At 32.0% G+C, this 27,251-nt stretch overlaps 1 long non-coding RNA gene across 1 annotated transcript; it reads right to left on the bottom strand.

The window, feature by feature from the left end:
* Positions 1 to 19,023: 19,023 nt before the first annotated feature.
* On the bottom strand, positions 19,024 to 23,597 carry LOC136270949 (uncharacterized). The gene is made up of 2 exons (XR_010708803.1): positions 23,234 to 23,597; positions 19,024 to 19,315 (listed from the first exon to the last, which is right to left on the bottom strand). It is a non-coding gene; the product is annotated as an uncharacterized lncRNA (long non-coding RNA).
* Between the last annotated feature and the right edge of the window lie 3,654 nt (positions 23,598 to 27,251).

Here is a 27,251-nt window from a genome sequence, read left to right as displayed (position 1 = left end):
CACAATCCGCAGACTGGAAAAGTTTTTGGGTAGACAATTTAAGAAAATTAGGGATCTGCGGGGGCCAACGTACAAAACAGCACTTTAGCTGTAACTTTTTTATTTCTCTTCCGATTTTAAAAATCTGTTCAGTTTATTGTTAGGAATAAAGAGTACAATTTTAAAAATATGGTCCGAGGGGCCACTTTTTGACTCCTTATAGGGGTTTGGAAGGCCCAAAGATCATCACTTGTTTAAATTTCAAAATGTTTTTTAGTAAGAGTTATCTCGCTTTGCTGTAAGAATAAACAGCATACATACTATAGGCATACCAAATGTGGTGTCCGGGAAATGAATACTTACTTCAATAAGATTTTTTGAAAATATTCTTCTGGAAATAAAAAGTATACAATGTAGCTACCTGTAAAGTTCTGGAGTTATCTTTCTTTTCACATTGCACTACTCATAAGTTCCTATCTAAGCAACTGGGGATGACAAGGCGTTAAGAACACTTGGAAATAATTAAGAGAATAATTTTTTTGAACATTTAATTAAAAAGGGGTAATGGGGCTGTCGAATAGCCCTTACTTTTTGTTGAAGACAAAAAAAGTTCTAGTTATTATTATTATTTTAAGAGAAATTTCTGTCAGCGATTTTTTGAAAACTGGAAGGAATATTGATACAAGTATACATTTATCTTACAGCAAATGTATCAGTCTATAAAATGTCCTATTAATATTTTGAGTTTCCGGTTCCGGTACTTCCGGTTTTTACAAGGAAAATTGCGAAAATTCTTTGAAACTCAATTCTTTGTTTATTTTTTAATGTAGAGCATTCAAATTTTAGAATCATCTTTATCATAAATAGTTGTTCCAAATTGTAAGCGTAGACAACTTTCTATCTCTTACTGTTTTTGAGATATTAAGTCCTAAACTTTAGAAAAGGGGGGATGGAAAAAACAAAAAAATTTAAATGACCTTTAAAAATTTATTTGACGCCTGCATATTATTAAGATAGATGTAATGAACACAGATTCAAAGTTTCATTGAATAGGTTTGAGTACTTCCGGTTTTATCAGTCGATGAAAATTGTCAACGGGAGTTTCTATGTTAAATTGAATTCATGCGTGTAACGTTTTCTCAAACAGTTATCAAGCAAATATTTTTATATTTGATATTTGCAGTAAGGGACCTAATGCGCAGACCGGAAAAGATCTTGGAAAAGAACTTCTGAAAAATAAGGGATCTGTAGGGGTCAGTATTAAAAACAGTCCTTTAGTTGTATCTTTTTTATTATTCATCCGATTTTCAAAATCTTTTCGGTTAATAGTTCAGATTAAAGAGAACAATTTAACAATTATGGTCTGAGGGGCCACTTTTTGACTCCTTATAGGGGTTTGAAAGATCTAAAGATCAGAACGTTTTTAAGTTTCAATTTTTTTTTAGAAAGAGTTATCTCGCTTTGCTGTATGAAAAAACAGCATTGATACTGTAGGCATACCAAATTTGGTGTCTGAGGAATGAATACTTACTTCAATATGATTTTTTGAAAATATTTTTATGGAAATTAGAAATATAGCCACTTGTAAAGTTCTGGAGTTATCTTTCTTTTCACATTGCAGTACTCATAAGTTCCTATCTAAGCAACTGGAGATACCAAGGCGTTTAGAACACATTGGAAATTAATTAGAGAATAATTTTTTTTGAACATTTAATTAAAAAGGGATAATTGGGCTGTCGAAAAGCCCTTACTTTTTGTTGAAGACAAAAAAAGTTCTAGTTAAGGCTTTTCGACTTTCGGTCGAAAAGACCTATTGTTATTCTTCTGTTTCTTATTATTAGGGCTTTTCGACTTTCGGTCGAAAAGACCTATTGTTATTCTGATGTTTCTTATTATTCTTTTTCTCGACAGAATTTCCGTCAGCGATTTTTTGAAAATGGAAAGACATATTAAAACAATTATGCAACAGTCTTAGAGCACTTTCATATGCCACGCGTATGTAAGGTTTTGGACTGCCAGTTCCGGCACTTCCAGTTTTGACAAGGGAAATGCAAAAAAATTATAAAAGCACAAAATCTTTATTATTTTTTTGAGTTAGGGCATTCAAATTTTAGAATTAGATGCATCTTGTCTTGATGTACAAAATCAAAACCGTTGACATTTCTCTATCTCTTACTGTTTTCGAGATATTAAGGCTCAAACTTGAGAAAAGGGGGGATGAAAAACAAAAAAAATTCAAAAAACCTTAGAAATTTTATAAGACGCCTAGACATTGTTTAAATAGACGTATTCAAGATATATTTCAAGTTTCAATGAAATATAATGAGTACTTCCGGTTTTATGAGCCTATAAAAAATTGTCTATGGGAGTTTCAATGTTAAACTAAAATCACGCGTCGTTCGTTTTCTCAAAAGGTTAACAAGTTAACATTACAATATTTTAGATGTATAATAATACACACAATGGGCAGACCGGAAACGTTTTTGGGTACACAATTCGAGAAAATTAGGGATCTGCAGGGGCCAACGTACAGAACAGCTCTTTAGCTGTAACTTTTTAATTTCTCTTTTGATTTTAAAAATCTTTTCAGTTTATTGTTAGTAATAAAGAGTACAATCTTAAAATTATGGTCCGAGCGGCCACTTTTTGACTCCTTATAGGGGTTTGGAAGGCCCAAAGATCATCACTTGTTTAAATTTCAAAAAATTTTTTAGTAAGAGTTATTTCGCTTTGCTGTAAGAATGTAGAGCATAAATACCATAGGCATACCAAGTTTTGTGTCCATGGAATGAATACTTACTTCAATATAATTTTTTGAAAATATTTCTTTGGAAATAAGAAGTGAAGCTACCTGTAAAGTTCTGGAGTTATCTTTCTTTTCACATTGCACTACTCGTAAGTTCCTATCTAAGCAACTGGGGATACCAAGGCGGTTAGAACACTTGGAAATAAATTAGAGAATAATTTTTTTTGAACATTTAATCAAAAAGGGATAATGGGGCTGTCGAAAAGCCCTTACTTTTTGTTGAAGACAAAAGAAGTTCTAGTTATTCTTATGCTCGACAGAATTTCCGTCAGCGATTTTTTGAAAACGCAAATGAATTTTGAAACAATTATACAATAGTCTTACAGCATCTCTGAGTGACACGCGTATGTAAGTTTTTGGACTTCCGGTTCCGGCACTTCCGGTTTTGACAAGGAAAATACTAAAATTTCATTGATGCACAATATCTTTATTATATCTATAGGTAGAGCATTCAAGTTTAAGAATTAGATGTATCTTGTCATGTTGTACAAAATCATAAGCGTAGCCATTTCTCTATCTCTTACCGTTTTTGAGATATTAGGGCTCAAACTTGAGATAAGGGGGGATGAAACAGAATTTTTTTTTTTAAAAACCTTAGGAATTTTATAAGATGCCGAGACATTGTTCTGATAGAAGTATTCAAGATATATACCAAGTTTGAATAAAATATATTGAGTACTTTCGGTTTTATGAGCCTATGAAAAATTGTCTATGGGAGTTTCAATGTTAAACTAAAATCACGCGTCGTTCGTTTTCTCAAAACGTTTACATGTTAACATTACACTATTTCAGATGTATAATAATACACACAATGCACAGACCGGAAAAGTTTTTGGGTAGACAATTCGAGAAAATTAGGGATCTGCAGGGGCCAACGTACAAAACAGCCCTTTAGCTGTAACTTTTTTATTTCTCTTCTGATTTTAAAACTCATTTCAGTTTATTGTTCAAAATAAAGTGTACAATTTTAAAATTATGGTCCGAGGGGCCACTTTTTGACTCCTTATAGGGGTTTGGAAGGCCCAAAGATCATCACTTGTTTAAATTTCAAAATTTTTTTTAGAAGAGTTATCTCGCTTTGCTGTAAGAATGTAGAGCATAAATACTATAGGCATACCAAGTTTTGTGTCCGAGGAAGGAATACTTACTTCAATATGATTTTTTGAAAATATTCCTCTAAAAATTACAAGTGTAGATACTTGTTAAATTCTGGAGTTATCTTTCTTTTCACACTGCACTACTCATAAGTTCCTATCTAAGCAACTAGGGATACCAAGGCGTTAAGAACACTTTGAAATAAATTAGAGAATAATTTTTTTTTGAACATTTATTTAAAAAGGGGACACTGGGGCTGTCGAAAAGCCCTTACTTTTTGTTGAAGACAAAAAAAGTTCTAGTTATTATTATTCTTCTCGACAAAGTTTCGTCAGCGATTTTTTGAAAACGGAAAGACATATAAAAACAACCATGCAATAGACTTAAAGCATTTTTAAATGACACGCATATGTAAGGTTTTGGACTTCCGGTTCCGCCACTTCCGGTTTTGACAAGAAAAATACTAAAAATTGATTGAAGCACAATATTTTTTTTTTATTTTTTGAGTAAGAGCATTCAAGTTTAAGAATTAGATGTATCTTGTCTTGATGTACAAAATCATAAGCGTAGGCATTTCTCTATCTCTTACCGTTTTTGAGATATTAGGGCTCAAACTTGAGAAAAGGGGGGATGAAAAAGAATTTTTTTTAACAAACCCCTAGATATTTTTTAAGACGCCTAAATATTGTTCAGGTTGCACTATTAAACATATGTTCCAAGTTTCAATAAAATATATTGAGTGCTTCCGGTTTTATGAGCTTATGAAAAATTGTCTATGGGAGTTTCAATGTTAAACTAAAATCACGCGTCGTTCGTTTTTTCTAAAAGTTTACAAGTTAACATTACAATATTTCAGATGTATAATGATACACACAATGCACAGACCGGAAAAGTTTTTGGGGAGACAATTCGAGGAAATTAGGGATCTGCAGGGGTCAACGTACAAAACAGCCCTTTACCTGTAACTTTTTTAATTCTCTTTTTATTTTAAAAATCTGTTCAGTTTATTGTTAAAAATAAAGAGTACAATCTTAAAATTATGGTCCGAGGGGCCACTTTTTGACTCCTTATAGGGGTTTGGAAGGCCCAAAGATCATCACTTCTTTAAATTTCAATTTTTTTTTAGTAAGAGTTATCTCGCTTTGCTGTAAGAATGTAGAACAAAAATACTATAGGCATACCAAGTTTTGTGTCCGAGGAAGGAATACTTACTTCAATATGATTTTTTGAAAATATTCCTCTGGAAATTAGAAGTGTAGCTTCTTGAGAAATTCTGGAGTAATCTTTCTTTTCACATTCCACTACTCATAACTTTTTATCTAAGCAACCGGGGATACCAAGGCGTTTAGAACACATTGGAAATTAATTAGAGAATAATTTTTTTTGAACATTTAATTAAAAAGGGAAGCCCTTACTTTTTGTTGAAGACAAAAAAAGTTCCTATCATAAGTTCCTATCTAAGCAACTAGGGATACCAAGGCGTTAAGAACACTTGAAAATAAATCAGAGAAAAATTTCTTTTTGATCATTTAATTAAAAAGGGATAATGACGCTGTCGAAAAGCCCTTACTTTTTGTTGAAGACAAAAAAAGTTCTAGTTAGGGCTTTTCGACTTTCGGTCGAAAAGACCTATTGTTTTTGTTCTGTTTTATTATTATTTTTACTTATTCTCGACAAACTTTCGTCAGCGATTATTTGAAAAAGGAAAGACATATTGAAACAATGATGAAATAGTCTTATAGCAATTGTTTATGACACGCGTATGTCTTGTTGTGGACTTCCGGTTTCGGTACTTCCGGTTTACACAAGCAAAATACTAGAAATTGAAAGAATCAATATATTGTTTTAAATTTTTGAAGAGGTTCGTTTAAATTTTAGAATTAGATTCATCTTATCCAGATGTACAAAAAGTTTAGTGGCGGCGAGTTTCTATCTCTTACCAGTTTTGAGATTTTAGGCCTCAAATTTAAGAAAAGGGGGGATGAAAAAACAAAAAAACTCAGAAAAGCTTTTTAATGTTATAAAACGCAACAATATTGTTAAGATAGACGTAATTAAGATATATTCCAAGTTTCAATGAAAAGTATTGAGTACCTCCGGTTTTAAGAGCCGATGAAAATCGTCTATGGGAGTTTCTATGTTGAATTAAATTCACGCGTGTAACGTTTTCTCAAAAAGTTTTCAAGCAAATATTTTCATATTTTGTATTTGCAATCAGGGACATAGTGCACAGACCGGAAAAGGTCTTGGGAAAAAAATTCAGAAAAATAAGGGATCTGTAGTGTCAGTATTAAAAACAGCCCTTTAGCTATATCTTTTTTATTATTCATCCAATTTTCAAAATCTTTTCGGTTAATAGTTCAGAATAAAGAGTACAATTTAAAACTTATGGTCCGATGGGCCACTTTTTGACTCCTTATAGGGGTTTGAAGGGTCTAAAGATCACAACTTGTTTAAATTTCAAAATTATTTTTTGGAAGAGTTATCTCGCTTTGCTCTAAGAATGTAGAGCACAAATACTCTTAGCATACCAAGGTTTGCGTCCAAGGAATGAATACTTACTTTGAAATGATTTTTTTGAAAATATTCTTCTGGAAATTTGATGTGTATCTACTTGTTAAGTTCTGGGGTTATCTTTCTTTTCACACTGCAACTGGTTATACCAAAGTGTTCAGAAAATTTGGAAATAGATTAGACAAAATTTTTTCCACATTTAAAAAAAAGGGGAAACTAGGGCTGTCGAAAAGCCCTTACTTTTTGTTGAAGACAAAAAAAGTTCTAGTTAGGGCTTTTCGACTTTCGGTCGAAAAGACCTATTGTTTTCGTCTTTTTTTATTATTATTCTCGACAGGATTTGTGTCAGCGATTTTTTGAAAACGGAAAGACATATTGAAAAAATTATGCAACTGTCTTAAAGCAATTGTTGATGACACGCGTATGTAAGGTTTTGGACTTCCGGTTCCGTTACTTCCGGTTTTTACAAGGATATCACTAAAAATTTAATGAAACGCAAAATCTTACTTACTTTTTGAGTTAGAGGATTCAAATTTTAGAATAAGATGTATCTTGTCAAGTTGTACAAATTTGTCAGTATAAACGTTTTTCTATATCTTTTCGTTTTTAAGATATTTAACCTCAAACTTGAAAAAATGGGGGATAAAAAAACAAAAAAATTCAAATGACCTTAGAAATTTAAGAGGACGCCTTAACATTGTTAACGTAGTAGTAGTTAACATACATTTTAAGTCTTAACAAAAAATATGTAGTACTTCCGGTTTTATGGGTTGATGAAAATTGTCTATAGGAGTTTCAATGTTAAATTGAAATCACGCGTTCCACGTTTTCTCAAAAAGGTTTCAAGTTAACATTACAATATTTCACTTGTATAATGACACAAACAATGCGCAGACCGGAAAAGGTTTTGGGTACATAATTTTGAAACATTAGGGATCTGCAGGGGTTAACGTTTAAAACAGCCCTTTTGCTGTAACTTTTTTAGTTCTCTTCCGATTTTCAAAATCTTTTCAGTTTATTGTTCAAAATAAAGAGTACAATCTTTAAACTACGGTCCGAGGGGTCACTTTTTGACTCCTTCTAGGGGTTTGGAAGGTCTAAAGATCATCACTTGTTTAAATTTCAAATTTTTTTTTGAAAGAGTTATCTAGCTTTGCTGTAAGAATGTAGAGCATAAATTCTATAGGCATACCAATTTCGTGTCCGAGGAATTCTTACTTACTTCAATATGATTTTTTGAAAATATTCCTCTGGAAATTAGAAGTGTAGCTTGTTGTAAAGTTCTGGAGTTACCTTTCTTTTGACATTGAAGTACTCATGAATTCCTATCTAAGCAACTGGTTATACCAAGGTGTTCAGAAAATTTGGAGATAGATTAGAGATAATTTTTTTTGACATTTTAAATAAAAAGGGGATACTGGGGCTGTCGAAAAGTCCTTACTTTTTGTTGAAGACAAAAAAAAGTTCTAGTTATTATTCTTTTTCTCGACAGATTTTCCGTCAACGATTTCTTGAAAACGGAAAGGATTTCAGAAATAATTATGCAATAGTCTTATAGCATTTTTAAATGTCACCAGTATGTAAGGTTTTGGATTTCCGGTTCCGGTATTTCCGGTTTACACAAGCAAAATAGTAGAAATTAAATGAATCAATATATTGTTTTTATTTTTAAAGGAAATTCGTTGTAATTTTAGAGTTAGATCAACCATGTCGAGTTGTTTAAAAAGTGAACGGGCGGCGAGTTTCTATCTCTTATCAGTTTTAGATTTTAGGCCTCAAATTTGAGAAAAGGGGGGATGAAAAAATAAAAAACTCAGAAAAGCTCAGGAATGTTCTAAGACGGATATATATTGTTTAAATTGATGTAATGAAGATATATTCCAAGTTTCATTGAATAGTATTGAGTACTTCCGGTTTTATGAGCCGATGAAAGTTGTCTACAGGAGTTTCTATGTTAAATTGAATTCACGCATGTAACGTTTTCTCAAACAGTTTTCAAGCAAATTTTTTTATATTTTGTATTTGCAATAAGGGACCTAATGCGCATACTGGAAAAGGTCCTGGGAAATATTTCTTAAAAAATAAGGGATCTGAAGGGGTCAATAGTGAAAACGGTCCTTTTGCTGTGACTTTTTTGTTGTTTATCCGATTTTCAAAATCTTTTCGGTTTATAGTTCAGAATAAAGAGTACAATTTAAAAAATATGGTCCGAGGGGGCACTTTATGACTCCTTATAGGGGTTTGAAGGGCCTGAAAATGATAACTTTATCACATTTCAAAAAAATTCAAATTCAAGAGTTATCTCGCTTTGCTCAATGAATGATTAGCATTAGAGCTTTTGGCATACCAAAACTCTTGAATCTTTAATGAGTTCTTTCTTATATATGAATTTTTAGAACTTTTATTTCAGGAAACAAACGATATAGTTGGATAAAAAATTCTGAAGTTGTCTTTCTTTGGGCATTTAATTTCTTAAATGTTAACGTTTGGGTATATGCTCAGAATATTTTCTTAATTTTTAATATACAGATTCTGAGAGAAAATATGATAAATTAAAATAAGGGGTTTTAAGGGCTGTCGAAAAGCCCTTCCTTTTTGTTGGAGACAAAAATAGGTCTACTTAGGGCTTTTCGACTTTCGGTCGAAAAGACCTATTGCTATTCTTCTGTTTCTTATTATTATTAGGGCTTTTCGACTTTCGGTCGAAAAGACCTATTGTTTTGGTCTTTTTTAGGGCTTTTCGACTTTCGGTCGAAAAGACCTATTGTTATTCTTCTGTTTTTTATTAGGGCTTTTCGACTTTCGGTCGAAAAGACCTATTGTTATTCTTCTGTTTCTTATTATTATTCTTATGCTCGACAGAATTTCCGTCAGCGATATTTTGAAAACGGGAAAGAATTTTGAAACAATTATACAATAGTCTTACAGCATCTATGAGTGACACGCGTATGTAAGGTTTTGGACTTCCGGTTCCGGCACTTCCGGTTTTGACAAGGAAAGTACTAAAAATTCATTGATGCACAATATCTTTATTATATTTATAGTTAGAGCATTCAAGTTTAAGAATTAGATGTATCTTGTCATGATGTACAAAATCATAACCGTAGCCATTTCTCTATCTCTTACCGTTTTTGAGATATTAGGGCTCAAACTTGAGATAATGGGGGATGAAACAGAATTTTTTTTAAAAAAACCTTAGAAATTTTATAAGATGCCGAGACATTGTTTAAATGGAAGTATTCAAGATATATACCAAGTTTGAATAAAATATATTCAGTACTTCCGGTTTTATGAGCCTTTGAAAAATTGTCTATGGGAGTTTCAATGTTAAACTAAAATCACGCGTCGTTCGTTTTCTCAAAAAGTTTACAAGTTAACATTACAATATTTCAGATTTATAATGATACGCACAATGCGCAGACCGGAAAAGTTTTTGGGTACACAATTCAAAAAAATTAGGGATCTGCAAGGGCCAACGTACAAAACAGCCCTTTAGCTGTAACTTTTTTATTTCTTTCTGATTTTAAAAACTTTTTCAGTTTATTGTTCAAAATGAAGAGTATAATCTTAAAATTATGGTCCGAGGGGCCACTTTTTGACTCCTTATAGGGATAAGGAAGGCCCAAAGATCATCATCTGTTTAAATTTCAAAATGTTTTTAAGTAAGAGTTATCTCGCTTTGCTGTAAGAATGTAGAGAATAAATACTATAGGCATATCAAGTTTTGTGTCCGTGGAATGCATACTTCCTTCGATATGATTTTTTGAAAATATTCCTTTGGAAATTAGAAGTGTAGCTACCTGTAAAATTCTGGAGTTATCTTTCTTTTCACATTGCACTACTCGTAAGTTCCTATCTAAGCAACTGGGGATACCAAGGCGTTTAGAACTTTTGGAAATAAATTAGAGGATAAATTTTTTTTGAACATTTAATTAAAAAGGGATAATGGGGCTGTCGAAAAGCCCTTACTTTTTGTTGAAGACAAAAAAAGTTCTAGTTATTCTTATTCTCGACAAAGTTTCGTCAGCGATTTTTTGAAAACGGAAAAACATATTATGACAAGAATGCTATAATCTTAAAGCACTTTTATATGACACGCGTATGTAAGGTTTTGAACTTCCGGTTTTGGCACTTACGGTTTTGACAAGGAAAATACTAAAAACTCAATGAAACATAATATCTTTATTATTTTTTGAGTTAGAGCATTCAAATTTAGGAATTAGATGCATCTTGTCAAGTTGAACAAAAACATAAGCGTAGCCATTTCTCTATATCTTACCATTTTAAAGATATTAAGGCTCAAACTTGAGAAAAGGGGGGATGAAAAACAAAAAAAATTCAAAAGACCTTAAAAATTTTATAAGACGCATAAACATTGTTCAGATAGAACTATTTAACATATATTCCAAGTTTGAATAAAAAATATTGAGTACTTCCTGTTTTATGATCCTACGAAAACTTGTCTATGGGAGTTTCAATGTTAAACTAAAATCACGCGTGATTCGTTTTCTCAAAAAGTATATAAGTAAATATTACAATATTTTTTATGTGTAACGACACAACCAATGCGCAGATCGGAAAAGTTTTTGGGTAGACAACTTGAAAGAATAAGGGATCTGCAGGGGCCAATGTGTAAAACAGCCCTTTAGCTGTAACTATTTTACCTTTCATCCGATATTAAAAATCGTTTCTGCTTATTGTTCAGAATAAAGAGTTCTATCTTAAAATTATGGTCCGAGGGGCAACTTTTTGATTTCTTATAAGGGTTTGGAGGGCCCAAAGATCATCACTTGCTTAAATTTCAAAATGTTTTTTAGCAAGAGTTATCTCGCTTTGCTGTAAGAATGTAGAGCATAAGTACTATAGACATACCAAGTTTTGTGTCCCAGGAATGAAAACTTTCTTCAATATGATTTTTTGAAAATATTCCTCTGGAAATTAGAAGTGAAGCTACCTGTAAAGTTCTGGAGTTATCTTTCTTTTCACATTGCACTACTCATAAGTTCCTATCTAAGCAACTGGAGATACCAAGGCGTTTAGAACACTTGGAAATAAATTTTAGAGTAATTTTTTTTGAACATTTAATTAAAAAGGGATAATGGGGCTGTCGAAAAGCCCTTACTTTTTGTTGAAGACAAAAAAAGTTCTAGTTAGGGCTTTTCGACTTTCGGTCGAAAAGACCTATTGTTTTTGTCTTTTTAGGGCTTTTCGACTTTCGGTCGAAAAGACCTATTGTTTTTGTCTTTTTTTATTATTATTATTTTCTCGACAGTTTTTTGTCAACGATTTCTATAAAACTGGAAAGTATATAGATACAATTTTGCAACGGTCTTACAGCAAATATATCAATCTATGGAAAGTAAGGTTTTGAACTTCCGGTTACGGTACTTCCGGTTTATATAAGGAAAATTGTAAAAATTGAACGAAACGCAATACTTTGTTTAGTTTTTGAATAAGAACGTTTAGCTTTTGGAATTAGATACATCTTGTCTTGATGTACAAAATTGTAAGCGTAGACAACTTTCTATATCTTACCGTTTTTGAGATATTAAATCCTAAACTTTAGAAAAGGGGGGATGAAAAACAAAAAAATTCAAATGACCTTTAAAAAATTAAATTATACCTTACCATTGTTAAGATAGAAGTAATAAACGTACAATCCGAGTTTCAATGACATATATTGACTACTTCCGGTTTTATAGGTCGATGAAAATCACCTATGGGAGTTTCAATGTTAAACAAAATTCACGCGTCGTTCGTTTTCTCAAAAAGTTTTCAAGTTAACATAACAATATTTCAGATGTATAATGGTACACACAATGCGCGGACCGGAAAAGTTTTTGGGTAGACAATTTGAAAAAATTAGGGATCTGCAGTGGCCAACGTTCAAAACAGCACTTTAGCTGTCACTTTTTTATTTCTCTTCCGATTTTGAAAATCTTTTCAGTTTATTGTTCAAAATGAAGAGTATAATCTTAAAATTATGGTCCGAGGGGCCACTTTTTGAGTCCTTATAGGGGTTAGGAAGGCCCAAAGATCATCATTTGTTTAAATTTCAAAATGTTTTTTAGTAAGAGTTACTTCGCTTTGCTATAAGAATGTAGAGAATAAATACTATAGGCATACCAAGTTTTGTGTCCGTGGAATGCATACTTCCTTCGATATGATTTTTTGAAAATATTCCTCTGGAAATTAGAAGTGTAGCTACCTGTAAAGTTCTGGAGTTATCTTTCTTTTCACAGTGCACTGCTCATAAGTTCCTATCAAAGCAACTGGGGATACCAAGGCGTTTAGAACACTTGGAAATAAATAAAAGAATAATTTTTTTGGAACATTTAATTAAAAAGGGATAATGGGGCTGTCGAAAAGCCCTTACTTTTTGTTGAAGACAAAAAAAAGTTCTAGTTTTATTATTATTTTTCTCGACAGATTTCTGTCAGCGATTTTTTGAAAACTGGAAGGAATATTGATACTAGTATACATTGGTCTTACAGCAAATGTATCAGTCTATGAAATGTCCTATTTTGAGTTTCCGGTTCCGGTACTTCCGGTTTTTAAAAGGAAAATTGCAAAAATTGTTTGAAACTCAATTCTTTGTTTATTTTTTAATGTAGAGCATTCAAATTTTAGAATTACCTTTATCATAAATAGTTGGACAAAATTGTAAGCGTAGACAACTTTCTATCTCTTACTGTTTTTGAGATATTAAGTCCTTAACTTTAGAAAAGGGGGGATGAAAAAACAAAAAAATTCAAATGACCTTTAAAAAATTTTTTGACGCCTGAATATTATTAAGATAGATGTAATTAACATACATTCAAAGTTTCATTGAATAGTATTGAGTACTTCCGGTTTTATCAGTCGAATAAAATTGTCAACGGGAGTTTCTAGGTTAAATTGAATTCACGCGTGTAACGTTTTCTCAAACAGTTATCAAGCAAATATTTTTATATTTAATATTTGCAATAAGGGACCTAATGCGCAGACCGGAAAAGATCTTGGAAAAGAACTTCTGAAAAATAAGGGATCTGTAGGGGTCAGTATTAAAAACAGCCCTTTAGCTGTATCTTGTTTATTATTCATCCGATTTTCAAAATCTTTTCAGTTAATAGTTCAAATTAAAGAGTACAATTTAACAATTATGGTCCGAAGGGCCACTTTTTGACTCCTTATAGGGGTTTGAAAGACCTAAAGATCAGAACTTTTTTAAGTTTCAATTTTTTTTTTAGAAAGAGTTGTCTCGCTTTGCTGTATGAATAAACAGCATTGATACTGTAGGCATACCAAATTTGGTGTCCGGGGAATGAATACTTACTTCAATATGATTTTTTGAAAATATTTTTCTGGAAATTAGAAATATAGCCACCTGTAAAGTTCTGGAGTTATCTTTCTTTTCACATTGCACTACTCATAAGTTCCTATCTAAGCAACTGGGGATACCAAGGCGTTTAGAACACTTGGAAATAATTAAGAGAATAATTTTTTTGAACATTTAATTAAAAAGGGATAATGGGGCTGTCGAAAAGCCCTTACTTTTTGTTGAAGACAAAAAAAGTTCTAGTTTATTATTATTATTTTTCTCGACAGATTTCTGTCAGCGATTTTTTGAAAACTGGAAGGAATACTAATACAAGTTTACATTGGTCTTAAAGCAAATATATCAATTTATGAAATGTAAGGTTTTCGATTTCCGGTTCTAGTACTTCCGGTTTCTACAAGGAAAATTGCTAAAATTGTTTGAAACTCAATTCCTTGTTTATTTTTTAATGTAGAACATTCAAATTTTAGAATTATCTTTATCATAAATAGTTGTACAAAATTGTAATAGGATAGAAGTAATTAATATATATTTTAAGTTTCATTGAAAAGTATTGAGTACTTCCGGTTTTATGAGCCGATGAAAATTGCCAATGGGAGTTTCTATGTTAAATTGAATTCACGCGTGTAACGTTTTCTCAAACAGTTATGAAGCAAATATTTTTATATTTGGTATTTGCAATAAGGGACCTAATGCGCAGACCGGAAAAGGTCCTGGAAAAGAACTTCTGAAAAATAAGGGATCTGTAGGGATCAGTATAAAAAACAGCTCTTTAGCTGTATCTTTTTTATTATTCATCCGATTTTCAAAATCATTTCGGTTAATAGTTCAGAATAAAGAGTACAATTTAAAAATTATGGTCCGAGGGGCCACTTTTTGACTCCTTATAGGGGTTTGAAGGGCATAAAAATCACAACTTGTTTAAATTTCAAAATTATTTCTTGGAAGAGTTATCTCGCTTTGCTCTAAGAATGTAGAGCACAAATACTCTTAGCATACCAAGTTTTTCGTGCAAGGAATGAATACTTACTTTGGAATGAATTTTTGAAAATATTCTTCTCAAAATTACAGGTGTAGCTACTTGTTAAATTCTGGAGTTATCTTTCTTTTCACACTGCAGTACTCATAAATTCCTATCTTAGCAACTGGTTATACCGAGGCGTTTAGACAATTTGGAAATAGAATAGAGATATTTTTTTTTTGACACTTTAAATAAAAAAGGGAAACTGGGGCTGTCGAAAAGCCCTTACTTTTTGTTGAAGACAAAAAAAGTTCTAGTTATTATTAGGGCTTTTCGACTTTCGGTCTAAAAGACCTATTGTTTTTGTTCTGTTTTATTAGGGCTTTTCGACTTTCGGTCGAAAAGACCTATTGTTTTTGTCTTTTTTTATTATTTTTTAATTAGGGCTTTTCGACTTTCGGTCGAAAAGACCTATTGTTTTTGTCTTTTTTTATTATTATTATTTTAAGACAAATTTCTGTCAGCGATTTTTTGAAAACTGGAAGGAATATTGATACAAGTATAAATTGTTCTTACAGCAAATGTATCAGTCTATGAAATACAAGGTTTTGAAGTTCCGGTTCCGGTACTTCCGGTTTTTACAAGGAAAATTGCAAAAATTGTTTGAAACTCAATTCTTTGTTTAATTTTTAATGTAGAGCATTCAAAATTTAGATTTACCTTTATCATAAATAGTTGGACAAAATTGTAAGCGTAGACAACTTTCTATCTCTTACTGTTTTTGAGATATTAAGTCCTAAACTTTAAAAAAGGGGGGATGAAAAAACAAAAAAATTCAAATGACCTTAAAAAATTTATTTGACGCCTGAATATTATTATGATAGAAGTAATTAACATACATTCAAAGTTTCATTGAATAGTATTGAGTACTTCCTGTTTTATGAGCCGATGAAAATTGTCTATGGGAGTTTCTATGTTAAATTGAATTCACGCGTGTAACGTTCTCTCAAACAGTTATCATGCAAATATTTTTATATTTAATATTTGCAATAAGGGACCTGATGCGCAGACCGGAAAAGGTCCTGGAAAAAAACGTCTGAAAAATAAGGGATCTGTCGGGGTCAGTATTAAAAACAGCCCTTTAGCTGTATCTTTTTTATTATTCATCCGATTTTCAAAATCTTTTCGGTTAATAGTTTAGAATAAAGAGTACAATTTAAAAATTATGGTCCGAGGGGCCACTTTTTGACTCCTTTTAGGGGTTTGAAGGACATAAAGATCACAACTTGTTTAAATTTCAAAATTATTTCTTGGAAGAGTTATCTCGCTTTGCTCTAAGAATGTAGAGTACAAATACTCTTAGCATACTAAGTTTTGCGTCCAAGGAATGAATACTTACTTTGGAATGATTTTTTGAAAATATTCTTCTAAAAATTACAGGTGTAGCTACTTGTTAAATTCTGGAGTTATCTTTCTTTTCACACTGCAGTACTCATAAATTCCTATCTAAGAACCTGGTTATACCGAGGCGATTAGAAAATTTGCAAATAGATTAGAGATATTTTTTGTTTGACACTTTAAATAAAAAAGGGAAACTGGGGCTCTCGAAAAGCCCTTACTTTTTGTTGAAGACAAAAAAAGTTCTAGTTTTAAGACAAATTTCTGTCAGCGATTTTTTAAAAACTGGAAGGAATATTGATACAAGTATACATTGGTCTTACAGCAAATGTATCAGTTTATAAAATGTAAGGTTTATAAGTTCCGGTTCCGGTACTTCCGGTTTTTACAAGGAAAATTGCAAAAATTGTTTGAAACTCAATTCTTTGTTTATTTTTTAATGTAGAACATTCAAATTTTAAAATTATCTTTATCATTAATAGTTGTTCAAAATTGTGAGCGTAGAAAACTTTCTATCTCTTACTGTTTTTGAGATATTAAGTCCTAAACTTTAGAAAAGGGGGGATGAAAAAAACAAAAAAATTCAAATGACATTTAAAATTTTTTTTGATGTCTGAATATTAATAGGATAGAAGTAATTAATATATAGTCCAAGTTTCATTGAAAAGTATTGAGTACTTCCGGTTTTATGAGCCGATGAAAATTGTCTATGGGAGTTTCTATGTTAAATTGAATTCACGCGTGTAACGTTTTCTCAAACAGTTATGAAGCAAATATTTTTAAATTTGGTATTTGCAATGAGGGACCTAATGCGCAGACCGGAAAAGGTCCTGGAAAAGAACTTTTGAAAAATAAGGGAGCTGTAGGGATCAGTATTACAAACAGCCCTTTAGCTGTATCTTTTTTATTATTCATCCGATTTTCAAACTCCTTTAGGTTAATAGTTCAGAATAAAGAGTACAATTAAAAAATTATGGTCCGAGGGGCCACTTTTTGACTCCTTATGGGGGTTTGAAGGGCCTAAAGATCAGAACTTGTTTAAATTTCAAAATTATTTCTTGGAAGAGTTATCTCGCTTTGCTTTAAGAATGAAGAGCACAAATACTCTTAGCATACCAAGTTTTGCGTCCAAGGAATGAACACTTACTTTGGAATGATTTTTTGAAAATATTCTTCTGAAAATTACAGGTGTAGCTACTTGTTAAATTCTGGAGTTATCTTTCTTTTCACACTGCAGTACTCATAAATTCCAATTTAAGCAACTGTTTATACCGAAGCGTTTAGAAAATTTGGAAATAGACTAGAGATATTTTTTTGACACTTTAAATAAAAAATGGAAATTGGGGCTGTCGAAAAGCCCTTACTTTTTGTTGAAGACAAAAAAAGTTCTAGTTATTCTTATTCTCGACAAAGTTTCGTCAGCGATTTTTTGAAAACGGAAAGAAATATTTAAACAACTAGAGCAAAGCTCGTTGCAAAGCAACGAGTGGGTCTTCCGTTAATGTCGGAAGTAAAGCTGGAAGTTCCTGTAAGAAGCAGAGCTCTTAAACTAATAACAAGATAACTAAAATAAAAAGATTTTAAAAAATCGAATTATTCCTGGTACGACTTAACAAAATCCGAATGATTTTAAGTACGACTTAACAAAAACCTTTCTGATTTCAAGAACGACTTATCAATAAAAAATCCGAATGTGATACGGTACGACTTCACAATTATTTCATGTACGAGTTAATTTTACTTTGAACATTACGCTATTTTTTAAACCAAGGACGCGGAATCAAAATTTCCGGAAAAATCAATTTTTATACCTCGATATCTCTGTAATGCATGGTCCGATTTTACAACGGCTTTCAGTGTTAGATTCAGCTTAATAAGTTCTACAAAACACATATTCATTTCAAGCCTCTATCTTAAAGCGTTTTTGTGAAACGCCGCGGACAAAATGACTTTTTGAAATTTTTAAAAATGACGTAACGTAAAAACGGAAGTGACGTTTTTAAAGAAACTTCACAAACTTTGAGGTATAATAAATGCACGAGTGGGTCTTCCGTTAATGTCAAGAGTAAAGCTTGATGTTCCTGCAAGAAGCAGAGTGTTTAAATCAATAACAAGAGCAACTTAAAGTAAAAGATAAAAATAAATACGAATGATACTATGTACGAATTAACAAAAACCTTAACGATTCTAAGAACGACTTAACAAAAATATCATTCCGAAGCTGTCAAAGTACTTAACAAAATTCGAATTATTTTTGGTACGAGTTTGAATTTTACGCTATTTTTGAAACCAAAAACGCAGAATCAAAATTTCTGAAAAATCAATTTCCTGGCTGATTAGTTTCTGAGAAAAAGATTTTTAAAGATTTTCTCTATATATTCCTAATATGTAAAAATCCATTCCCCCCATTGTGACCCCACCATACCACCTGGGACTATGATTTGAACAAACTTGAATCTACACTACCTGAGGATGCTTCCACTTTAATTTGAGCTTTTCAGGCCTAATAGTTTTTGGGAAGAAGATTTTCAAAGATTTTCTCTATATATTCCTATGTAAAACTTGATCCCCCTCTTGTGGCCCCTCCCTACCCACGGGGACCATGATTTGATCAAACTTGAATCTACACTACCTGAGGATGCCTCCACACAAGTTTAAGCTTTTCAGGCCGAATTGTTTTTGAGAAGAAGATTTTTGAAAAATACCAACAAATTTTCAATAATTCTCAATTACCTCCCCTTTAAAGAGGGCGTGGCCCTTCATTTAAACAAACTTGAATCCCCTTCACCTAGTGGTGGTGCTTAGTGCCAAATTTGGTTGAAATCTGCCCAGTGGTTCTTGAGAAGAAGATGAAAATATGAAAAGTTTACAACAACGACAACGACAAATTGTGATCAGAAAAGCTCACTTGAGCCTTTGGCTCAGGTGAGCTAAAAACAAAATAAAGGAAACATTATTGCATACTTTTATTGAAAAACAATTTTTCACAGCTAACAATTGTAAATTACTTTGAACAGCCATAATTTTGTTTGTTATAATTTCTTATGAAACACAAACCACAACAAGGCATGATGTTATCTTAAAGTTCCATTACAGTAACTGTTCATGAATTATCCGATTTAATTTGAATTACTGGTAAATAGTCTGTAGAACACATTAAGGAATATGCATGTGGGTAGAGGTGACAGGTTAACCTCAAGAGCTGAAAAGAATCAACAGGTAAAAACCATGTGGCCACCAATAGCTGAAATTAAAAAAATTAATAAGCTGTGTTAATACATGTACCGGTACTAATAATAGCTGTGTTTACATTAACATATGCATAGTATTTCTGAAAAAAAAAATACACTGACCATGCAGTGTAAATAGTGTGACATATCCCAATACGTGACATTAGATGGCACAGGACAGTTTTTTTGATACATTTTATTGTAGCCTGGGGACGTGTGTCTTCGAAACCCTGTAACTAGAAGTTCCTCAGTTCCCATTCACCACAAATACCTTTAATTCACTCTTTATAAGGCCAATCACCAATTTCTGAAGAAAATTACTTGTCAATTAACCTGTTAAATTTTCTACATACTGGTTTTTATGAGATTTTGACCCTTCCATATTTTGCTAATTTTTCATGATTTTTCAGCTTTTTAGACCTCCCCCAGCTAATTCCCTGCAAAGGGTTGACCTTCCGTACCATGTGTATGTTGCACCATCACATGTCAGAAACTTACCGGTGTATAGTTTATAATGCCCCGTCCACCTACTTATCGTGTTATTTACCCTCCCGTCTGTAACTTGCATTTTCACTGTCTAAAGTCAACACAACAGTCATAGCCGCAGGTTTCGCATTTTACTTCTGAATCTCATGTACCTAACATATGGGGCCTACATATTGAATATCAATTTCAACAAGAGACATCCCTCTAACTAATGATAATCATTAAAAATCATTTCATGAATTTTAGCAACACTCATAAGCCTTCAAGTACACCAACTCTCAATTTTACAAAAATATTGACGGGTACTTTATCCGTAAACTGTCCCTTGCTGCCTTTAACTTACACTAACATTCTCTGAAAAGTCATCTTGTCTTAAACTTACAAAGCTTATGCTATTCTGAGAAAAAGTATACCTCATTTTGCCAATTCTATTAAGGATTAAGAAAAATATGGCCATTTAAGTGAACCCAGCATTTCCACTTTCTTCTATTTAACACAGATTCATAGGGCTCTCCATAAATAAAGCATCTGTACCTAATCTTATAGTGGTCAACTGTTGTTCAACCTCCCTAAATAAGAAACCTTATTCAAAACTACATACATATACATGATATTATCATGACAAAAGCATCACATCACTTAGAAATACCCTTACATGTATACCCTCCCCCTATTTTTTGATTTTCCTAAGAAGCATAAGTTTGAACACTTTAACCTAATATTATGAAACTTGTGGCAATTCCCTTGAGTCATTTCTCACACATATTTAAAAACAACCATCACTGATATTGAAAATTGATCTTTTCTTGATAAATGGATGAAATGTAACATTTTTTTTCACAAAAAGACATGCAGCCATACATGTGATTTCTTGTTTTCATGAAACAGTAAGCTTATAATCATTTTTAGTGATTATCTTATTTATTCTGGTTTCTAGTCTCCTTTTAACTTTGCTAAAATAGTAAGACCTACAAGTGTGATGTCTGCTCTTAATTAAAATGAAATTCAAACACAACCGGGTACCTGGGGACGGATGAGAATTCCATGATAAATGTTCAAATTTTACATGTTTTCCTACATTTTTGATGCATATATACAATAAAAGGGTAAACATTTGTTGTTTCTTGGTCATTTCGAGAGTAATTATTATAGCAGATGTTATTTCAAGGTCAAATGTACATTTACATATCCAACATGTAATGGTAATGGAGACAATTGGAAAGAGGGGGTAGCTTTTTGAATTCTGTTAATATATCTAAAATATCACTTTTGGATAGGAAGGAGCAAGAACTTGAGTTTTTTGACATATTGTATACTTTGATAATTGCATTTGTCTACATGTGAATTTTATTTGAAAGAAAAATATGCTGTTTTAAAAAAATTGAGTTATATAAGTCAGGTTGCTTAATGTTATTTCATGAAATCAGACAGCAAAATTGCTGCAAATTTATAATTTAAATAATTCAATTGATCAAAACCCTTTTACTGTGCAGTATTAATTCTTATCTCGGTAATTAACTTAAGCCTATTAATTGTCATCAGGATAGGAAATACCTACTTTCTAAGCCAATTTACTCTAGTGGTGGTCATTCTACACATTTAAAAGGGATTTACTTCCCTTGTATATTATAGCTAATAAATCATGTAATGACATATATAACCAACAAAATCATCCATTTTCCCAAAATAGACTACTTTTGGTACAAAATCCACTCAAAATTACAGTTAAATGAGAAATCTGAAAATACCATGTAGTCTTGAAACTAACACCAACATTCTCTAAAAAGTCATCTTGTCTTAAACTTACAAAGCTTATGCAATTCTGAGAAAAAGTATACCCCATTTTGCCAATTCTATTAAGGATTAAGAAAAATATGGCCATTTAAGTGAACCCAGCATTTCCACTTTCTTTTATTTAACACAGATTTATAGGGCTCTCCATAAATAAAGCATCTTTACCTAATCTTTTAGAGGTCAACTGTTGTTCAACCTCCCTAAATAAGAAACCTTATTCAAAACTACATACATATACAGGATATTATCATGACAAAAGCATCACATCACTTATAAATACCCTTACATGTATACCCTCCCCCTATTTTTTGATTTTCCTAAGAAGCATTAGTTTGAACACTTTAACCAAATATTATGAAATTTAAATGCTTCTATTCTGATCAATTGAATTTTTAAGCAGCGTGAAATTAAAACCATCGCAATTGATACTTTAGTCAAAATCATGAAATTTTAACACGGTGGAATTAAAACGACTTACAGTATTTCATCCGAACAGCCTCAAAGTATAATTTTCTGCTATACCATTTTTTTAAAATGAAATCTACTGGGTTTTTTTTTTTGCAAATAAATTTAGCGAGGATTTTTTTCTCTTTTCTTATTAATGACAGGTTTTAAAAACAATATCATGTTTAGTATGTATAAAATTCCATAAACAATTTTACAAAGCTTTGGATTTTAGTTGCACAATGAAAAAATGAGGGATTGCACGATAATACATGCTCATTTTCAAATTTAAAGCATTGTTGATTTCTTTTCCTAGATAGAGATATGCACAAAATGATGTTGCTCTGTGATGCTTTGCCAAGATTAAAAGCATGGCAGAGAGAGAGAGAGAGAGAGAGAGATCTGAGGCACATGTAGTAAATATTATTACATACATTTGTCTTACTGTAAAAATTGTTTACAATGTAGATGTGTTCTGCATGTAAAGTTTACCTAAACTGAATCAATAAAATTCAATATATATAAAAGATAAACTAATCTCAAAGAATTTACAATGTTCTGTGAAATAATCAAATCTTGAGAAGAATGTTTTATAGATATCAGGGAACATTAACTTAAAATCTGAACTTAAAGTTCTTTTCACCTTGCACTTTGTTTTACATGCTCTTTCACAGGCGATAATCATATATAACGGCGAGCCAGACAAAAGTTCTAATTTTAATTAGACTAATAATTTACCATGTCAAATATATTTATTTAATTAAGCACAAGCCTGTCCGAGTTCTTTAATTCATTAATTAAGTGGAGGTGATATGGTAAAGATCTGCTATATTCAAATATTTAGGGTAAAGTTATCATCATGCAAACATGCACTCTAATTACAACTTTCTACTCTTGTGTGCCTTTGGACCCCCACCCCTTTTAATAGCACTGTTTTACAGTGTGTGGTGTGTTGTTCAATACAAAATAAGACATACATATACATAATAATAAATAGAAATTCAAAAGAGTAGTGTGCAAAACATACACGTGAAAATACATTGGACAGATAATATCGCGAGATTTCTCAGAAGCAAATGCCCGCTTTTATATTGTTTCGCACGTCAAAAGCGGATGTTAGAGTCAGAGGAATGTCGGATTAGATTGAAAAGTGCACAAACACTTTGAAAAGAAAAAGTCAATACGACATATCCTGTATTGAAACATACCTTTATAATCTGTCATACGTTAGTTGAGCTGAAATTTCCACTATCGCGGTCTTGCAGGCCATTCTTCTGACTCACCGCTATCAGCTGTTGTTCGCGGTCAAAACATGGCGACTTGACATGGGGAATCGTACGATAATTATTTCGATTAAAACTAATAAGACTAATAAAAACTAACAACGTAATTATCGATCGAAGTAAGGAAATCGTTTCGATAAACACTCTGATTAACTATATAAAAAAGGAGTTCGGTTTTATGACCTGTACGAAATCTTTTCAGCGGGAGTTACTTTCAGTGCGAAGTTTGCACTATTTTTTAAACCAATAACGAGGAATCCACATTTCCGGAAAAATCAATATTTAAACCCCGATATCTCTGCAATGCAGTATCCGATTTTAAAACGAATTTAAGTTTTGTATTCAGCTTTGCAAACTATACAATATGCATATAATTTTATGTTTTATATAAAGTTTTATGACCAGTACGAATTGTTACAGTAGAAGTTACTTTCAGTGTGAATTTTGCACTATTTTTGAAACCAAGAACGCGGCAACAAAATTTCCGGGAAAATCAGTTTTTAAACCCCGATATCTCTGTAATGCATCCTCCGAATTTTAAACGGTTTTCAGCATTAGATTCAGCTTAAAAATCTCTACAAAATACGTATACGTTTTTTGTTTGATCAAAAAATTCAATTTTTCGAAAAATTTGATTCGCTTCCAGTTTCGACCGGAAGTGACGGATTTTTATTATATAGCCTCATTACAGAGGTAAATCGACCAAATCATAACCATTGAAAATTTCAAGCCTCTATTTTAAAGCGTTTTTTAGAAAACTCCCGGACAAAATCACTTTTTTTTAATTTAAAAAATGACGTAACGTCAAAACGGAAGTGACGTTGTCTTTAAAACTTTAACATCTTGGAGGGACGATAACTTGCTAAAATCTCTAGAAGTTTCATTGAAATCGGTTGAAAACTTTTTGAGTTATGAAGCAAAAAAGGAGTCAGAAAAAAAAGAAAAAGTATAATAATAACTAGACACGATCTCGTTGCGAGCAACGAGGAGGTCTTCCGTCTGATTTTAGAATTTGTTCTATCTTGATTTTGCTATTTAACAGTTAAACATGATTTAGAATAAAAAAAAACAGGGTCTACATTCTAGGGGGCCAGATACTACCGGTATTTTGTTACAGGTGAAAGAGCTTTGTTCAACAAGTGTTTAGAATTCGTTACTGTTCTTGAGATATCTTAGAAGAAAAAAATGTTTTAGGGGCCGGTCCCTTATCTCCTTATTGGAGCCGCTGAATCAAATTTTGAAGATTGCATGTTGTTAAGTACATCATTTTTAGCATCTTTTCTTCTATACTGCATTTCAAAATATTTTTTCTTTTTGAGATATAGGTGGTCATAGTTTTGGACTCTTGACCCCTAAAAAACCCTCATTACATAACACATGACATTACATTGCTTGGATACATAATTGTGAGATAAACATATTTGCTTCTATAGCCTTTCACAAAATATCCCTCAGTAAAGAGCTACAGATGAAAGACTTTGGAGCCCTTTGGTCCCCTAATTTGAGGGGCCAGCCCCTTTTTCTTGATATCAAATAAAAGGTCATTTAAATCTCAACACATTTTGTTTAACAAGTGTTAAGAGATTTGTTACCGTTCTTGAGATATATAGGAAAGAACGTTTTAGGGGCCGATCCCTTAACTCCTTATAGGGCCAGTTAACGAAATTTTGAAAATTGCATATTATTTAGTACATCATTTTGACTATCTTTACTTCTATACTTTATTTCAAAATATTTTTCCTTTCTGAGATATGGGTGATCAAAATTCTGGATTTTTGGCCCTTAAAAACACCTAATTACGTAACACATGCATTTATTGGATACATAACTGTAAGATAAACATATTTGCTTCTATAACTGTTCACAAAATATCACTCAGTAAAGGGCTACAGATGAAAGACTTTAGAGCCCTTTGGTCCCTTAATTTGAGGGGCCAGCCCCTTTTTCTTGATATCAAATGAAAGGTCTTGTAAAAATAAATCTTTTTTGTATTACAAGTGTTAACAAAATATTTTTCAGAAAAGTGACAAACTAAGAAAACCATTAAAAATTACGACGTTTTTTTAGTCTCAATTTTCGGGACCAGGCGAGCTAAAACGCCTTTTGAGCATGACAAATATGAACGCCAAATAGCACATCTACAATCTCTTGTCTACAATCCCTGAAAGTTTGAACTCAATATCTTTTACCGTTTAGGAGGAGATCCCTGGACAAGCCGACCCTCTGAAAATCGTTAAAACGTCATTTTCTCAAGAACGGAAATGACGTCATCAAAATAAAAAAATGTATATTAAGTTCGGATTAATATCTATTAGATCTGAAAGTTTCACGAAAATCGGTTCAGCCATTTTCGAGAAATCGCCTGCACAAATTTTGTAAGAAAAAAAATAATAATAATAGGGAAAAAGAAACCGAACGAAAACAATAAGGTCTTCCGTTGGAAAACGGAAGACCTTAATAAAAAGAAACCGAAGAAAAACAAAAGGGTCTTCCGTTGGAAAACGGAAGACCCTAATTATTCAATAGTCTCATAGCAATTGTTGATGACACGCGTATGTAAGGTTTTGGACTTCTGGTTCTGACACTTCCGGTTTTGACAAGGAAAATACTAAGAATTCATTGAAACGTAATATCTTTATTATTTTTTAAGTTAGAGCATTCAAATTTAAGAATTAGATGCATCTTGTCCAGTTGTAAAAAATCGTAAGTGTAGTCATTCCTCTATCTCTTACCATTTTTGAGATATTAAGGCTCAAACTTGAGAAAAGGAGGGATGAAAAAAAAAAAAAAAATTCAAAAAACCATAGAAATTTTATAAGACGCCTAAAAATTGTTCAGATAGCACTATTTAACATATATTTCAAGTTTGAATAAAAAATATTGAGTTCTTCCGGTTTTATGAGCCTATGAAAAAATGTCTATGGGAGTTTCAATGTTAAACTAAAATCACGCGTGATTCGTTTTCTCAAAAAGTGTGTAAGTAAAAATTACAATATTTCTTTTGTGTAATGGCACTACCAATGCCCAGACCGGAAAAGTTTTTGGGTAGACAATTCGAAAAAATAAGGGATCTGCAGGGGCCAAAGTGCAAAACAGCTCTTTAGCTGTAACTTTTTTACCTTTCATCCAATATTAAAAATCTTTTTTGTTTATTGTTCAGAATAAGGAGTTCTATCTTAAAATTATGGTCCAAGGGGCCACTTTTTGACTCCTTATAGGGGTTTTGAAGGCCCAAAGATCATCACTTGTTTAAATATCAAATTTTTTTATAGCAAGGGTTATCTCGCTTTGCTGTAAGAATGTATAGCATAAATACTATAGGCATACAAAGTTTTGTGTCCGAGGAAGGAATACTTATTTCAATATGATTTTTTGAAAATATTCCTCTGGAAATTAGAAGTGTAGCTACCTGTAAAGTTCTGAAGTTATCTTTCTTTTCACATTGCACTACTCATAAGTTCTATCTAAGCACCTGGTATACCAAGGTGTTCAGAAAATTTGGAAATAGATTAGAGATAATTTTTTTGACATTTTAAATAAAAAAGGGAATCTAGGGCTGTCGAAAAGCCCTTACTTTTTGTTGAAGACAAAACAAAGTTCTAGTTATTAGGGCTTTTCGACTTTCGGTCGAAAAGACCTATTGTTATTCTGATGTTTTATTATTAGGGCTTTTCGACTTTCGGTCGAAAAGACCTATTGTTATTCTGATGTTTTATTAGGGCTTTTCGACTTTCGGTCGAAAAGACCTATTGTTATTCTGATGTTTTATTAGGGCTTTTCGACTTTCGGTCGAAAAGACCTATTGTTTTCGTTTTTTTTTATTAGGGCTTTTCGACTTTCGGTCGAAAAGACCTATTGTTTTTGTCTTTTTTTATTATTATTATTAGGGCTTTTTGACTTTCGGTCGAAAAGACCTATTGTTATTCTGTTTCTTATTATTCTT

The sequence above is a fragment of the Magallana gigas genome, chromosome 8 (assembly GCF_963853765.1).
Source record: "Magallana gigas chromosome 8, xbMagGiga1.1, whole genome shotgun sequence".
NCBI classification, from domain to species: Eukaryota; Metazoa; Mollusca; class Bivalvia; order Ostreida; family Ostreidae; genus Magallana; species Magallana gigas.
Note: the sequence above shows the minus strand (reverse complement) of the source record. Positions and strands in the feature narration are given on the sequence as shown.